This window comes from Rhineura floridana, chromosome 9, assembly GCF_030035675.1.
Source record: "Rhineura floridana isolate rRhiFlo1 chromosome 9, rRhiFlo1.hap2, whole genome shotgun sequence".
In the NCBI taxonomy this organism is placed as follows: domain Eukaryota; kingdom Metazoa; phylum Chordata; class Lepidosauria; order Squamata; family Rhineuridae; genus Rhineura; species Rhineura floridana.
In genome coordinates, this window is record NC_084488.1 from 61,303,970 (window position 1) to 61,320,462 (window position 16,493).

Here is a 16,493-nt window from a genome sequence, read left to right on the forward strand (position 1 = left end):
ATGGAGGACATGCTACTGATATTATTTCAGAAATTTTAATTTACAAATGATTAACACAGCACAGTCCTAACCATGTCTATTCAGATGCATCCTATTGAATTCAGTGGGGCTTCAAGTAAGTGGGTTAGGATTGCAGCCTAATTCTTTCTAATGATACTAACACCTGAAAACAATTTGTTTGCCATAAACAACAAGTTTTAATATATATATAAAGCAGATAATAAATTCTGCAACAATATTTGTATTGTTTATTGAATTTTTATGTATTTTCTAATAATTAATTAAATTATAATAAATAATCAATTCTAATAAATAATAATAATAAATAAATGAATTGCTTTGGGATGCCTCTGGTTCTAGGAAATAAGATATAAATATTCACTAATAGGCAAATGCAAACATAATTTCGGTTGGTCTTTCACAGTCCAATCCACTTTCTGTGTAACTAGGAAGAATTTGGTAACGTGCCTCTGAGCATATGGTAGTGGTGGCAACACCTGCCATCTCCATGGATGGAGAATTACATTTTTGTATGTTTGTTGGTGTTCTTACTTTGCTTCTTTCCTGTGTTACTACTGTTTCCACAGAGAATCTAACCTTGAAAATTATATTTCTCTCATTATTCATCCTAGAAATCTGTGTCAAATATATTTTTATTAATTTCAAAGCCTTTTTATTGGTCAATGTCATATGATGGTGAAGACAGCCTTTTGTGTTTCAAACAGGAGGTTATGTTCTATTTGTATTTAGGGTGCATTAACAGTTGAATGTAAAATCAGTTTGATGTAAAATCAGACTGATTACAATATGTTGCTACTTCAATGGCTCTAGCTGTTCGGGAAAACAAATTTGGCCTGCCCAAAATGCATGTTTTCAGCCTGCTATGCTTAAACCACTCCACTTAAGGAAAGTGGGCATGGTCAATTAAAAACATAGAGCATACCTAGAAATTTGCTAGAATATATTTCACCTCCCACTGTTTTATCTGGTGTAAACTGAGACACTCCTCATGTCCACTGGCGACTATTCTACAGAATAGTCAGTGCCATTATTCCACAATTGTTTTTGGAGCTTTTTTTTTACTGTTGCAAAGTGTTGCTGTACTTCACATATTTACTGAAACAGAAGCAAAAGAAAAAGATTTACTATAGGAAACTTCACTAAAATTGCAAAGTAAATCAAACATATTTAAAGTGACTATCGGAACTATATCAACTATCTTAATATTGTTGCTTCCACCCTGCTAAAACAAGATCAGCACAGCACATGCCTTGCTTCTGTTATTTGGGCTGATTTCAGGTGTTGCCACCACTTACCATATGCTCAGAGGCACATGTTTCCAAATTCTTCCAACCTACACAGGAACTGGATTGGACTGTGAAAGACCAACCCAAATGGTGTTTGCATTTTGACAACTTTGTAGGGCAGTCCAATATCTCAGAAAGGAGGTCAGGTCTCCTGCTCCCCTAGTGCATTCACTATAGCCACCCAATTTTCCTGCTTTTTAAAGTTTGATAGAAATATCTGTTGGCTATAAGTACATTCTTAAACCGTTTGCCTATTATTAAATTTCTCTGCTTTTTAATCCGGGAGGTAAGAAATGGGATCCTGTGCAAGTTTGCTTAGAATGGATTGATTATTTGCATGCTTATTGAGTTCAATGGGATTTACTCCCCTACAATCATGCTTAGGATAGATGAAACTGACCACGGGGGGATGGGAAAGGGAGGAGGAGGAAGGGCAGGAGTAGGGGAGGAGGAGGAATGGAAGGAGGAAGGGCAGAGGGGAGGAGGGGGATGGAAGCAGATGGGAGGGTGAGAAGGGAGGAGAAGGAGGGCAGGTTTGATCATTTGCATGCTTATTGAGTTCAGTGGGATTTACCCCTATGCAATCATGATTACAATAGGTGAAAATGACCGGGGGAAGGGATGGAGGGAGGGCTGAAGTGGGCAGGGGAGGAGGAAGAAAGAAGGGGAGGGGAGAAAGAAGGGAAGAGGAAGGGAGAGTAGAGGGGGAGGAGGAGGGGGAGGCAGGTCTGATAATTTGCATGCTTATTGAGTTCAATGGGATTTACTCCTGTGCAATCATGCTTAGAACAGATAAAACTGACCATGGAGGAGGAGGGGGAGGGAACAGGAGAAGAAGAGGTAAGGAGGGGAGAGGGAATTGGATGGGGAGGGGGAGGTAGGGGCAAAGGAAGGGGAGGGAAGAGGTAAAAGGGAGGGGATAGGAGGGAGGATGAGGGAAGGGCATGTTTGGTCATTTTCATGGTTTTTGGGTTCAGTGGGATTTACTCCTTTAAAATCATGCTTAGGATAGGTGAAATTGACCTGGCGGAGGGGCAGAAAGGGGGAGTAGGGGGAAAGGGAGAGAAGGAGAGGAAGGGGACGGGGGAGGAGATTGGGTGGGTGGGCACTGGGCAAAAGAAAAGCTCCTTTCCTTTCCAAAAGCAAACATTGTGAACAGTATCATTGTTTTTCAGGGCTTCCCCCACCTTTTTATTCTACAGCAGGCACATGTAGCCTCCCACCCAAATTTAAACCAAAGCTGTCCCTGCCCACATCCACACCAGGCCTTTATTTCACTTTAGACTGTCATGGCTTCCCCCAAAGAATCCTGGGAAGTGTAGCTTGTGAAGGGTGCTGAGAGTTGCTAGGAGACATCCTGTTCCCCTCACAGAGCTACAATCCCAAGAAGAGGGGCTGACTGTTAAACGACTCTGGCCACTGGAGCTCTGTCAGAGGAACAGGAATCCCCCAACAACTCTCAGCACCCTTCACAAACTATACTTCCAAGTATTCTTTGAGGGGAGCCATGATTGTCTAAAGTGAAATAAAGGTCTGGTGTGGGTGTGGCCACCTCATTAGCCAAGCCAACCAGCTGTGAGTCTGGCTTTTAGAACACTGATGGTTCTTCTGAGCATGCCTGTGCTGTGATTTGTCCAATGTTAAATTTCTTAAATTAATTAAAAATCAGCCAGGCATTTTTTAAACTGCAGAAGATGAAGGTCAGAGTTTGGGACAAGGGCAATAATAGGATTACAGGTACTCTGTGAACATGGCTGATTTTTAATTAATTTCAACAAATTATGAGACCACTGACAGAAAAAAGTCCAGCAGGGGTCTGGATTTCCCCCCCTCTTGTTTTGCGCTTTGAACTCTCAATTCTCTCTGTTTCATGTATTGCCATGAAAATGTACAGGGTCGTTATGCAAGCGTTTCTGAGTTTAGGACTATAAGTTTTGTAACATGAGCTTATGGGAAGCAGCAGAATGGCATGGGGGTATTTTCAATTTAACATTGCGGAATGCGAAAAATCCATGCTATAGTATACAACCACTCTCATGGCTGTATAATAATTAGCTAGCTAACGAAGTAAGGCTAAATGGAAAATGAGATGGGAAGTGACTGTGCAAGATTACTAGATGGTATGGAGTCTTGCTGCAGTGATATCACTTATATGCTACATCCAAACCATAAAGTTAAAGCACATTTAAAGTACACAGCTTCCCCTAAATAATCATAACTGTATTTTGTTAAGGTTGCTGGGAATTGTAACACTGTGAGGTGTAAACTGCAGTTCCCATGATTATTTGGGAGGTGTTCTTTAAACGTATGGTATGGATGTGACCTCTATGCACTAGCAAGCCTATCTACCCAAACAGTGTAGCAACATGGTGTGTAAAACTGAGACTGGATGCAAGCAGAAGTATACTGAATCAAAAGTGCTTATTCGTTGAGTCAAAATTTCTTAGCCTTTGCATGCAAACATTACAAATGTAACCAAAATGAGCTACCACCGTCACACCAAAGAAAGAGAGAAACCTGGTGTGGGTTTAGGGGTTCTTTGACTGGCTTCCCAGACCTACTAATTTACTCAAGGAATAAAGCTTTTATTGACATCAGTGGGAACTTTCCTCCCAATGCAATATAACAGGCATGGGGATGGCTGATATGGATTGAGACTGGGGGCAAAGGGCTAAGCCTCCTATCTATTTATCAGGGTCCCAATCCAGATTTGGCCCTCTCCACCACCTATTTAGTCCACAAAATACTCTCCACACAGTTGCAAATGTCATGTCTGGTTTGATACAAATTCTATGACATCTGAAAGCACTTAGTGATTGACTAATGCTAAGCAGCTGACCCTGAATAAAAATGGAAAGGTGTCATCAATGTGATGCATGTTATTCAAGAACAAATATTCCCAGGCTCAAACTAGATGTGGTGTTAATCACATCCTTAGCCCTTGCAGGGTTTTTAAAAAAGTATAAAATAAATAACTGTCATAGGAAGAGAGTTTTAGCCCCATTGCTCCCCCATAGTCCTGATCCAAATTGCACTCCCAGCACCTGGTGCTTGTCCCAAGAGAAAAGCTTCCTTTGACACCAATGTAAGTTTCTCTCTCAGGTAAATTGCAGATATTCGGGGGGGGGGGTCAAATCAGAGCCATTGCAGGCCCAAGGGTGAAAAAAAAAGTTCTCCCTGTGCCATGGTCCTGATTCAGTTCATTACAAAATTCATGCAGCAGCTAATGATGTGATTAACATCACATCTAGTTTGGCCCTCAGATAGCGTGGAGACAGCCTAGCAGATCTATGTTTAATTGGATTAGTAGCTAACTCAGCTTGATTTTCTAACTGTTGAAACTACCTTTGGGACACATATATTTTTAACATACACACCTTGGGTTCCACATTAATTAATAAGACGTATCTAATATCTCCAAGTTTCACATTCACAGTCTCTAATAACTGGTGCAAACATTATAATCTATGGATGCCACCAAATCTGATTCCTTCTGGAAAGTGATCTCTGTTATCTGACCAAAGTGTTTAAAACCGTTTACTACACAGATTGCCATGACCATCACACACGCACCATGTCTTGATACACATGCACCATGTGCCTGCTTGGAGGAGGAAGATGAGGTGTACAATCAGGGCCGAAACCAGAGGGCGGCCAGGTTGGGCCCTGGCTGAGGGCCCCTGGGTCCCAAGGGGTGACTGAAGGGCCCCTCCTTATGGTGGGTGGGTAGTGCTCCCTTCTGCAATCTGCCACAGTGTTGGCTCCCAACCCTACTGCAGATTGTGAGAGGGAGCTCCCAAGCACTCCCGTACTGCCGCACAGGCCCATAATGCCCGCCTTCATGCCCCACCTACCTTTCCTTTGACTTAAATGCTGGTCATGCTGCAGGCACAAGCCTGCCATCAACCAAGATGGCAGCTGAGGTTTCCCTAAGGGGCTGATGGCCCTGCCACCATCTTGGTTGATGGCAGGGATGTGCGTGCATAACATGCACATGAGCCATCAACCAAGATGGTGGCAGAAGCATCAGACCCTTAGGGAAGTCTTGGCCACCATCTTGGTTGGTGGCAGGCATGCGTACACAGCGCAGGCAGCATTCACCAAGGAAAAGGTAGGTAGGTGCGGCATGCAAGTGTGTGCCAGGCCTCAGGGAGGCTGGTGCCCAAGCACCTCAGCATGCCCGGCGCCGACTCTGTGTGCAATGTTCCAAGTGTTATGGACACAATCACTTATTATGGGAAAGCTGCTTTTTTATGGCTTCCCTGTTTTGAGCATAGCATGTGCATTGATTCTTAGAATCCCCATAGATGTGAATTCAAAGAGTAGAAGGCAATCCACCTTTGACAATCCTAATTGTCAAAACATAAATGGCCAAAGGATACTAAGCCGTCCACATTAAGCCTGCAATCCTATATCCAATTACCTAGGTGTAAGTCCCATCAGACTCAATAGGCCTAACTCCTGAGTAAACATGTATAGGATTGCACTATAAAAGACCCTGAAGATGTCTCATTAGAGATATATGAAAGCCATTATGGCTTAATATAACTCAAGTCTAGAGCTTCATAAAAGCAGTCTAGACATTTCTTTCATCCCAACATACCAATGTCCTTCATACATGATGGTTCCTGTGATCGAAACTGTTCCTGTGAAACCATCCTATGAAACTGCACTCAAAAGGAATCATGTGTATTATATCCATTTGTGGTGCATTTTACAAAGCATCCTAAATTGTCTACTCAAAAATAAGTTTCGCTGAGTTCAAAGGGACTTCCAGGTAACTGGCTTTAGACTACTCTTGTACAGAGTTGGCTGAGAGTATGCCCAATTAACTCAGTGAAACTTACTTTTGAATAGATACGTATATAGGCCTGCACTGTTGGTCGTGTTTTAGTTATCCTTACAATGAGAAAATATTCTCATTTATTTATTTACTATGAAAACAGCCCTGGGAAATTGAAACCTAGCAACCCTGATTTTACCCAGAAAGAAATGGAAAAAACAGTACATACTGATATTTCTTCTGAATCTCTCACTTGTAAACAAAACATAACATATGTTCGTGGGGGGGGGAAGAATCTTTAAAATTTCAAAATCCAACTTCCACACGAAGAAAAGCAAACAAAGATATTAATTTTTCCTCAGAGACTTTTCTTTCAAATTCTCAAAACAGAGTCAGAAAAGGAGTTTTGATACCTTTGTAAGATGTTCATCATCGCAACCTTTTCTGGCGCTGCCTTGACCTCTCAAGGCCATACTGCCAGCTGTAGTAACTATGGTAACTAATCTCATTGATTGCAATCAAAGCAGCTGTAATCGGACTTGCAAGGAATTAGTTTAATAGTACAGTAGGGCCCCGCTTTATGGCGTTCTTATTTTACAGCGTTCCGCTGATGTGGCGGCTTTCACTTAGGGGAAATTCCCCGTTTTAAAGCCGCTTTTGCACTTTTGTGGCATTTTGCGGCATTTTTGTGTTATTTTCACGTGACGCAACCCATTATAGTCAATGGGTTCCGCTTTACGGCGATTTCTGCTTTACGGCAGGGGCCTGGTCCCTAACCCGCCATATAAGCGGGGCCCTACTGTAGTGTAAAACATACCAGTTCTTCTTTTCCAATCTGAAGAAAATAAAAAGATCCTATTATTTTTGTCAAAACTATGAACACAGTAAAATTATGGTACATAGCCAAATATGCCACACAACTTATAAGAACCAGATCTGCCTGAAAAACAGCTCTATGGAAACTGTTGTAACATACACTAGTCTCTCTCATTATGTGGACAGTTAATTTATGTCACAGCTTGCTACCTCACCCATTAAAAAGAGGAAACACATGAGTATGAGTGTGTGTGTGTGTGTGTGTGTGTGTGTGTGTGTGTGTATCACATGTTTTGCTATGAACTGGCGGCACCTACCCTGTGGAATTCCCTCCCCTTAAATATTAGGCAGGCGTCATCTCTGTTATCTTTTCGGTGCCTTTTGAAGACTTTCCTCTTTTAACAAGACTTTTAAGTTGAGACCTATCCCAGTCTGTATCTGTGTTGGAATTGCTTTTTAATATGATTTTTTAAAAAACATGTTTTTAACCCTTTTTAAAAGATGTTTTAAAAGCTTTTGTTAAGAAATGTTTTTAAAGTTGTTTTGCTTTGGTGTATTTTAAGGTCTGTTTTTATGATGTTTTCATGTGTTTTTAGCGCTTCTGTTTGCTGCCCTGGGCTCCTGCTGGGAGGAAGGGTGGGATATAAATCAAATAATAAATAAATAAAGCAGTGGACACAGTGCTACCATTTAACATTCACAGAGTGCCCAAAGTGTCTGTGGAGTAAGGGCATATGTCATATTAGTACCTCCCCCACACACAACATATTTTTCATACCAAGAGGTAACTGTTGAGTAGGGATGGGATGCATTGGCCTGTACCACCTTGAAAGCATTCCATCAAGCTAACAGGCTGGTATCGATCAAGTTGAATTCATGCTGTTTAACATCTATATGAAGCCCTTGGGAGATCTGGGGCAAGGTGTCAGCAGTACACTGATGATACTCAGCTCTATTTCTCTGTATCTGAATCAGGAGAGGCTGTGCACATACTGGATTGGTACCTGGACTCTGTGGTGGGCTGGTTGAGGGCCAATAAACTGACTCTCAGTCCTAGCAAGATGGAGACGCTGTGGGCTGGTGGTTCCCGAGTTCACATAATTGGTCAGTTGCCTGCTGTGGATGGGGTCGTACTCCCTCTGAAAGAGTAGGTCTGTAGTCTGGGGGTGCTCCTGGATCCATCTGTGTTGCTAGAGGACCAGGTGACCTCCATGCCTACCCGTGCCTTTCACCAGTTTCAGATGGTAAGATAGCTGTGGCCATTTCTGGACAAGGATAGCCTGACCACTGTTGTCCATGCACTGGTAGCCTCCGGATTGGATTACTGTAATGCGCTCTATGTGGGGCTACCCTTGAGGCTGGTCTGGAGACTGCAGCTGGTGCAAAATGTGGCAGCAAGACTGCTCACTGGAGCAGGTTATTGTCAACATGTCACTTCGCTACTGAAATAATTGCACTGACTACCTATTAGCTACCAGGCTAAGATCAAGGTTCTAGTTTGGGGACAGCTTGGGACCAGGATACCTGAAAGACCATCTTATCCTTATATACCCAGTCAGTCACTGCTCTCTGCAGGTAAGGGCCTCCTGTAGATACCATCTTATCAGGAAGTCTGTTCCACACAACATAGGAAATGGACCTTTAATGTAGTGGCACCTACCCTTTGGAATTCCCTCCCTTTAAATATTAGACAGGCACCATCTCTGTTATCTTTTCAACACCTACTGAAGACCTTCCTCTTTCAACAAGCCTTTTAAGTAGAGACCTTATCCTAGTCTGCACCTGTGTTGGAATTGCTTTTTAATATATTTTGAAACCTTTTAAAAATGTTTTTAAAGGTTTTTAAAAATGTTTTAAAGATGTTTTGTTTTAATATGTTTTTAATGGTTATTGTGTTTTAATATATTTCAAAGTCTGTTTTTATTATGTTTGATAGTGTTTTTAGTGCTTTTGTTTGCCTCCCTGGGCTTCTACTGGGAGAAAGGGTGAAATATAAATCAACTAATTAACTAACTAACTGTTGTTGTTGTTATGTGCCTTCAAGTTGATTACAACTTATGGCGACCCTATGAATCAGTGACCTCCAAGAGCATCTGTCACAAACCACCCTGTTCAGATCTTGTAAGTTCAGGTCTGTGGCTTCCTTTATGGAATCAATCCATCGCTTGTTTGGCCTTCCTCTTTTTCTACCCCCTTCTGTTTTTCCCAACTAACTAACTAACTAAATAAATAATGTTTGTTCTTTGTGCTCTATCCACTGCCTTTACTGATCCATTTTCCCCTCCCCAAAAATAGATATAAATATTGATTTTAAAGGAAATATCAATATTTTGAAATGAAATGTTGATAAATGGAGGGAAATCTCAATACAATTATTGTTCTTAATATTGATATTTTAGAGGCATGTTTTTTTTAAAAAAATCAATTTTGAAAATAGCTGTGGTGAATGCTACATAAAAATCCGATCCACAACTACAGTGAATAAGTGAATTAATGGAAAAATTGGTACCAAATCTAAATTGGGTGGAATTCTGTTGAGTTACATTTAGGTAGCTACAAGCTTCAAAGTGTCTGGAAGTTTTTCATCAGAAAAGCAAGTAAAGAAAAAATAAAATGTTGGGGGGGTAAAGAAAAACAAGTAAACTACATGCAGCCTACTTGCAGCATAGTGTAGGAATCACAGAGCTCCATTATATACATAGACACTGCACATGAAATTATAGTGTGTCAAGTGATGTGTTACAAGCAAAAGTTCTATGTTATATCTAAACATTGATCAAAGTGGAGATAATCTGTACATATCTAACAAAGTTAAGTGCACTCAAGCAGCTGTGACTTCATTGGATTACATGTACATATATACAGACGTGAACACAAAGAGGCATTGTGAGTGTAATTTCAAAAAAGAAAGTACTCCTTCAAATAATGAACTCAGATGATGATTGTTGACAGAAAAAATGACACTGAGAAACGGCATGCTCAGAGGAACCCTAAGATTTACAGAAGTGTAAGAGAAGCTTTTTAAAAAAGCCCTGAGGGAACATGCTCAGTAGCCATGGAATACTGAGTATCAGTTGAAAAAGAAAAACAGAATAGGGGGAAATGGAATGGTATATCCTAAGAAAGAACACAACTGACCAGCTGGAACCCTGAGCAAGAGTATACATATGTGTTAAAGTAGGGTTGCCAGGTGAGAAGCATCCCAAACCCTGAGATTAAGCACGATACATTAAGCATCAACCACAGTTTCTTGGAGCATACCATTCAAATAAAAATATTTATCTGACTGGAAATAAAGATAGAACTCTTCCCACTATGTGAATTCTCTTTTACTACTATTGGGCAAGAATCAAACCATTATGCAACCAATAAGGTGCATCATCAGTGTGTTTAAGAGGGTTAAACTGAACACATGAAAATACTGTTGTTGCTTTTATGGATGTAATGGAGCAACGTCAGAGGTAAATGAAATGCAAATACAAAAAGAAAAAAAAGACAGCGATGATTTCCTAAATGTTATACCACACCAAGCACAAGTCAGGATTCCTAACCAAAAACCAAAACTAAGAAAACCTGGCAGCCAGTTAGCCAAGGTCACAGAAATCTCCAGGGGCTGCAGTTAGTACAGAATGCCGTTAGTACGATTGCTGATATCAGTGAAACCCTATCAGCACATAATACCTCTGCTCTGAAATGTGCACTGGTTGCTGACTTGTTACCAGGCCAAGTTCAAGGTGTGCTTTCCATGTTATGCGTGCCACATAGTACTTGTTCTGCTCTTGTAAGTAATGAATCCTTTAGTGTGGCACCTCCTACGCTTTGGAACTTCCTGCTTATTGACATTAGGCAGGCACCTTTTTGGCACCTGCTAAAAACCTTTTTGTTTAGGCAAGCCTACCCACGCATGTAGAAGCTATTATGTTTTTTATCAATTTTTTGCTCCTTCGTTTTATTATTTTGAAAAGTTTAGAAATACCTGTCTTTTAACTGTTTTTGCCAATAATTTCATTGTTTTAATTCCTTAATTAATTCCTTTAATTCCTTTTGTAAACTGCTTTGAGTTTTTTTACTATAAAGTGGTATATAAATGTTGTAAATAAAATACATAAATAAATTTTGGGGTCATTTTCCTCTTTTAGGAACAAAAGAATTTGCCTTATAATGACTCAGGCCATTTGGTACCATTTAGCTCTGTACTGATGACATGGACTAGCCTTGGCTCTCCAGGATTTCAGGCAATAGTCTTTTCCAGAGATTGAATTTTGGACATTTGCATGCAAAGGGTGTGCCCTACCTACAAGCCTTCCCCTATTTAAAAAAGTATCTTTTAAAAGTGTTCTTTTCAACTCACTAATGAATGTGCACTAATGAACTGTAGTTTGTTAAGGGTGGTGGGAACTATAACTGTGAGGGGGAAACTACATTTCCCAGGATTCTTTGGGGGAAGTCATGCACTTTAAATGTATTATGTGGATCTGTATTACTTCATAAACTTTGCCTGCATATAAATTGTTATAATTAATCTTTTAAAATGGAGATCTGCTACAAAGTTTAGCCATGGGCTACTCACTACCTCTCTGCCTAATCTGCCATTCAATTTGAAAATAACAGAGGGGGACCATGACCACCCCAAGGAAGAAGGGCACACTTAAAATGTGGAGGAAATAATAATGTACAGCCATAATATGAAATCAGATACATATTGAGACATAGAATGAAGAAATATTTATTTATGCTTGATTGTCAAATATGTTTATTATTTACACAATCCATCAAGATATTTATAGTGCAAACCTATGCAAGTTTAGTCATAAGCAAGTCCCAATGTATTCAATGGGGCTTACTCAAACAGAGAAGTGTGCATAGCGCTGTGACCTCAAGTGATAAGAAACTTCACTCATCCAACCCAAGATTCAGAATCATGCTACTTTCATGCCACTTTAAGCTGTTTTGCATTTGTTTTTATGGTTATTTGATTTTAAAGGGGTTTATTTCTTGTTATGAGCTACTTTGGTTTCCAATCAGCAACCCTACCTCACAGGGTTGTTGGAAAGACTCCATATATACACAAGTACTAGAGATGCAAAAATATATATGCCCCATATAGAATTGGAAGGGGCGTATAAGGCCATCGAGTTAAATCCCCAGCTCAATGCAGGAATTCATATATTAGTTTATTGTCAAAACCAGTTGGTCATTGCAGACCATTTTTGTAAAAAAAAAATCACTATTAAGTTTCCTACCAAATAAAAGCAGTGACACCTAAGTAAGCCCTGCCTAATTGCTTAAAAAAATTGGAATGGAGGGGGAGAGAAAGATTTACAACACAATCCTTTGCTATTTTCACTCAGAAATCCCATTGATTTACAGCACAACCCTATCCACATCTACTCAAAACAAAGTTCTACTGAATTAAATGGGGTTTTCTCACAGGTATGCAGGATTAGCATTGCAGCTTTACTCCCAGAAAAGTGAGTAAAGGATTATTGGGATGTTTTTCAAAACATACTATGAACTAGACAAATAAACTGCCCTCTTCAACAGCCCAGGAAAATGGAGTCCTTATAATTAGAAAAGTATGGTACATTGTAATGGCATCATAAGCTGCATGTACACTTTTTTATTTCTGTTCAAAAATTATTTGAAAGATAAAATGTATAATATGCTATTTTTGCAAGTAATTAAGAAAACCCCATGTACACTTTTATTATAAACATAACTGAAATTGTTTACTGGGCATACCTACGAAGATCCTTCTGTGACAACCAGGGAAAGGAAACTGTTTTGACGATTTGAAATGGATTCTAATTATTGCCTGGAGGTCAACAAATCCCTCGTCAATCACAACCCTGTGATTGTGATCATCAATCACAACGCCTTATTGGCTAAAAACCTGAAAGGGCAGGGATTAGGGCAGCTGGCTACTAACAGAAGTTGCAGGGCGGTGGCTGATATTTTTGTGTATGTCTCTTGAACCAGACCACCTGGGAACTTAACTTTTTTTTAATGAAAGTTAAGAGTCTGGAGATTGGAGTGACTCACCCAGAGACCCAGAGAGGACCCCCCAAAACTGGAGTCTCCAGGCAAAAACTGGAGACCTGGCAGTGAGGTTCCATTTTGTTGCAGGTCCCACTTGTCATGCATCTGGAAACATTTGAGAGGGAAAGTATGGGTACAAAAGCATACAAATAAATATAGGCAGAACTTTCCATAAACAGAGGGGGGAAATTAGATGGTTGAGTATGGTGGAAGTTTGCACAAAGACAAATTGCTGTCAGTTCAAGATAAGAAAGAGGAGGAAACAGAAAGTCCATAAGACAGAAAGAGGAAGTCAACAGAAAACCCATTGGGCTGGATCTAGATTTAGTCATGCTTAGATTAACTTAAATCCCATTGATATTGATGGGACTATTTGAAACATGGCTAAACTGAGAATATCCATCCCGTTGATTTCAGTAGGGCTTAATTATGTCTAAGTTTTTCCGGCTTAGAGGCCAAATGAATTTACGTCTTCTGCTTTCTATCAGAGCAACATCTGAAGAAGACACTGAGATCACAACATCAGGAAAACACAAATCATTCTGCTTTTCATCTTCCTTTCCTAACTTCATAAATACATTCATTGGCACTCTTTTTGGCTTTCATTGGTTTCAGTAAAATTGTTTCGCTTCCTCTTAGATTGATGCACACTGCATTTTATTACTGGCTTTGGCCATCTGTTGATGTTCCAGAAATTCTTTGTGCTAATGGAATTTCCCAAAATTAAGATCCAATCCAACTTCATCATAATTTCATACTATGCCATAGTATATTTTCTTGTAAATGAATGGCATTTTGCCAGCATCATTGCTTCCATTTCTATTACTTTTGAATAGACATGTATAGGATTGACCTTTCAGTCAGAAGCACTTTTCTTACTTGTGGAAGTTATTTTTAAAAACTAGTTACTGACACAGCACATGTACCAAGGTTGGTTGTTGTTTTCTGTCAAACCTACTGGCAGTATGTTTTGTTTATGCTTATGCATATGTGAAGAACTCAGTCTTGGCCCCCAATTTTTGATCATTTATAGCTAATGCATCCATGTGATCTCAGCTCCTAGGGCAAAGTTTGTGCGCGTATAACTTCCTTTAAAAGTCAGTAACAATACTGACATTCTAATTTCATTTTTTAAAGTCAAAACAGGTTTGTTATTTCACGTATATACCTAAGTGCATATTATGTGGCCTGACCACAATGCACTAAGGAAGATACATTCTCCATCTGCATAGCTGATGCATATGTGTATTTGGATCCACATTTGCATTATGATCTTTCTCCATGCTCCATTGAACAGGCAATGGTCACATTCACATCACATCTTTAAAGGACATGGATTGCCTGAAAGAATCCTGGGAACTATAGTTTATCCTTCACAAAGCTACAATACCCGGCACGTTTGAACTACAGTTCCCATGATTCTTTCGGGGAAGCCATGTGCTTTCAAAGTATGGTGTAGATGTGACTGCTACTATGTGTCTTGTGGAAGGGGAATTTTTTATTATTATTTATTTATTATTTGATTTATGTCCCACCCTTCCTCCTAGCAAGAGCCCAGGATGGCAAACAAAAGCACAAAAAACACTTCAAAAATCATAAAAACAGACTTTAAAATACATAATTGCATCTCCATTGCTGCCAATAGATGTTGTATATACCTAATTGTGTACAAATAAGGGTGCATCCCCATACCCATGAGCTTTCATGTGCCTCCACCAGGGACCAAGCCTTCAGCGTGTCAAGCCTACACTAACAGAGGCTCAGCAAGAACCATCACATCTTTCTTTCAGGCATCTCTTGAAAATTGAACTTTTTAGTCAGGACTTTTAACATTTTTTTCTTCCAATCAATGCAATATTTGTTGATACTTTGATTATTGTTTTTAATGATGTCTTCATTGGTTTTTAATTTTATAACATCTTTATATGTCTTGTTGTTATGTGCCTCCAAGTCGACTGCAACTTATGGCGACCCTATGAATCAGCGACCTCCAAGAGCATCTGTCATGAACCACCCTGTTCAGATCTTGTAAGTTCAGGTCTGTGGCTTCCTTTATGGAATCAATCCATCTCTTGTTTGGCCTTCCTCTTTTTCTACTTCCTGCTGTTTTCCCCAGCATTATTGTCTTTTCTAGTGAATCATGTCTTCTCATGATGTGTCCAAAGTATGATAACCTCAGTTTCATCATTTTAGCTTCTAGTGATAGTTCTGGTTTAATTTGTTCTAACACCCAATTATTTGTCTTTTTTGCAGTCCATGGTATCCACAAAGCTCTCCTCCAACATCACATTTCAAATGAGTTTATTTTTCTCTTGTCCGTTTTTTTCACTGTCCAACTTTCACATCCATACATAGAGATCGGGAATACCATGGTCTGAACGATCCTGACTTTGGTGTTCAGTGATACATCTTTGCATTTGAGGACTTTTCTAGTTCTCTCATAGCTGCCCTCCCCACTCCTAGCCTTCTTCTGATTTCTTGACTATTGTCTCCATTTTGGTTAATGACTGTGCCGAGGTATTGATAATCCTTGACAAGTTCAATGTCCTCATTGTCAACTGTAAAGTTACATAAATCTTCTGTTGTCATTACTTTAGTCCTGCTTTTGTGCTTTCCTCTTTAACTTTCATCAGCAATCGTTTCAAATCATTACTGGTTTCTGCTAGTAGTATGGTGTCGTCTACATATCTTAAATTATTGATATTTCTCCCTCCAATTTTCACCCCTCCTTCACCTTGGTCCAATCCTGTTTTTTGTATGATATGTTCTGAGTATAGATTAAATAAATAGGGTGCTAAAATACACCCCTGTCTCACACCTTTTCTATTGATGTTCAGCTGTAGTCCTGCTTTTGTGCTTTTCTCTTTAACGTTCATCAGCATTTGTTTCAAATCATTACTGGTTTCTGCTTATAAATACTTCAATCAATCAATCAGTCATTATCAGCAGAGCCAGTTCTAAAGGGCGGCCAGGTTGAGCACTGGCCCGAGGGCCCCAGAGCTACAGGAACCCCTGAGGGGCCCCTGAGGGGCCCTCCGCTCCCCTTCCGCTATCCATGCCCCCCCACACCCCACTTACCTGTCAGCCGGCTTTTTAGCATTGCCCTTAATGAAGATGTCGGCCGCAGCTTCCCTAAGGTACTGAAGCCGCTGCTGCCATCTTAGTTGATGGTAGAGATGTGCACGCATAGCACACATGTGGGCCATCAACAAAGATGGTGGCAGAGGCTTCATTCCCCTTAGGGAAACCACGGCCACCATTTTCATTAAGGGCAATGGTAAAGACTAGACAGGTAGGGGGCCGTGGGGGTGCATGGGGGAGACACACACACACACACACACACACACACACACACACGCGTACGTGCACACCCACCCACCAGGGGGCCAGGGCAAGCTGATGCCCAAGGGCCCCCGCATGCCTGGAGCCGGCCCTCAATATCAGGGCTTATTTTATAACAATGATCTAGCAGATGTCCAAAGCATCCAAGAAATCATTCTCAGCTAGCCCTGTGTATATTTTCTAAAGTCCGTATTTGGCCAGTTTCA

At 40.3% G+C, this 16,493-nt stretch overlaps 1 long non-coding RNA gene across 1 annotated transcript in view; it reads left to right on the forward strand.

Moving 5' to 3' along the window:
* LOC133364366 (uncharacterized) overlaps positions 1–14,966 on the forward strand; it is a 70,986-nt gene extending 56,020 nt beyond the window's left edge. Inside the window, exon 4 of the long non-coding RNA XR_009757923.1 lies at positions 14,897–14,966. This is a non-coding gene — a long non-coding RNA (uncharacterized LOC133364366). The remainder of the gene's footprint in view (positions 1–14,896) is intronic.
* The last annotated feature ends 1,527 nt before the right edge of the window (positions 14,967–16,493 follow it).